Source organism: Schistocerca americana, chromosome 11, assembly GCF_021461395.2.
Source record: "Schistocerca americana isolate TAMUIC-IGC-003095 chromosome 11, iqSchAmer2.1, whole genome shotgun sequence".
Taxonomy (NCBI): Eukaryota; Metazoa; Arthropoda; class Insecta; order Orthoptera; family Acrididae; genus Schistocerca; species Schistocerca americana.
In genome coordinates this window covers 175,555,432-175,557,002 of record NC_060129.1, presented here as the reverse complement: position 1 = coordinate 175,557,002, position 1,571 = coordinate 175,555,432, and the positions used below count along the sequence as shown (strand labels likewise).

The following is a 1,571-nucleotide window of genomic DNA, read 5'->3' as shown; positions in this document are numbered from 1 at the left end:
ATATAGATAGAGAGGTAAAAATTCACCCACATGCTTGGAATGAGATGGGGTTTTATTAGAACCACCCCATATTGTTAGACGCGTGAAAGATCTCTTGCGCGCGTCATTTGGTGACGATCGTGTGCTCAGCCGCCACTTTCGTCATGCTTTGCCTTCCAGGTCCCCAGACCTCAGTCCGTGCGATTATTGGCTTTGGGGTTACCTGAAGTCGCAAGTGTATCGTGATCGACCGACATCTCTAGGGATGCTGAAAGACAACATCCGACGCCAGTGCCTCACCATAACTCCGGACATGCTTTACAGTGCTGTTCACAACATTATCCCTCGACTACAGCTATTGCTGAGGAACGATGGTGGACATATTGAGCATTTCCTGTAAAGGACATCATCTTTGCTTTGTCTTACTTTGTTATGCTAATTATTGCTATTCTGATCAGATGAAGGAAGCACCATCTGTCGGACGGACATTTTTTAACTTTTTTTTTGGTTCTAATAAAACCCCATGTCATTCGAAGCAAGTGTGTCAATTTGTACCTCTCTATCTACATTATTCCGTGATTTATTCAGTTTTCAAATGTATACTGACTTTTGGATCACCTGGTATATTCGATGGATCTTTGGGATGCCACGATGAATTCTTCAAAGTCGCCACTGAACGCTCTAGCACTGCATTCTTCTCTGATGTGTCGGATGGTCTGCTTAGGCGCGTCGCAGTCACATGCTGGCGAAGGTAGCAGTCCCCATTTGAAGAGTGAGTCTGCACATCTTCCATGCCCAGTCGTTAGTCGGTTCAGAGTTAAACAGATCTTGCGGGGCTGATCAAACCCAGGTACTGCCTGGGTGATACAAGGCATTAGGTGGCAAGTTGTTGGGACATTCTGGAGCCATTCTCTTCTGCAAGAGTTGATGTCAGACCAAATGAGGTTGTCGAGAGCAAGAGGAGGATGTCTTGAACGAAGGCTCTTGGTACTCAGATCAGGTATATCCATGTGTACCGGTAGTTCAGGGTTTGCTTCGATCTTGTTGTATTCCCTGACCATGGCTGCTTCCCGTCGTATTTTGGGGGGTAATATATGATTCAGCGCAACGGCCTTGCCGCAGTGCATACACCGGTTCCCGTGAGATCACCGAAGTTAAGCGCTGTCGGGCGTGGACGGCACTTGGATGGGTGACCATCCAGGCCGCCATGCGCTGTTGCCATTTTTCGGGGTGCACTCAGCCTCGTGATGCCAATTGAGGAGCTACTCGACCGAATAGTAGCGGCTTCGGTCAAGAATACCATCATAACGACCGGGAGAGCGGTGTGCTGACCCCACGCCCCTCCTACTCGCATCCTCATCTGAGGATGACACGGCGGTCGGATGGTCCCGGTAGGCCACTCGTGGCCTGAAGACGGAGTGGTTATATGATTCAGGACAGGTAGCCGTGTGTTAGGAGTAGACCTAACGGTTGTAACCTCCCCACAATAATTTTAGATGAAATGTAAGTGACAATACTTAATACAAATGGGTGCCAAGTGTAACCTCCCCGCAAAATTTATAATAATTGACAATATTATTTAGGGATGCTAA

The 1,571-nt window shown here is 47.8% G+C and overlaps 1 pseudogene; it reads left to right on the top strand.

Annotated features, from left to right (window-relative positions):
• The first annotated feature begins 1,082 nt into the window (after positions 1-1,082).
• LOC124554342 lies at positions 1,083-1,200 on the top strand (annotated as a pseudogene).
• The last annotated feature ends 371 nt before the right edge of the window (positions 1,201-1,571 follow it).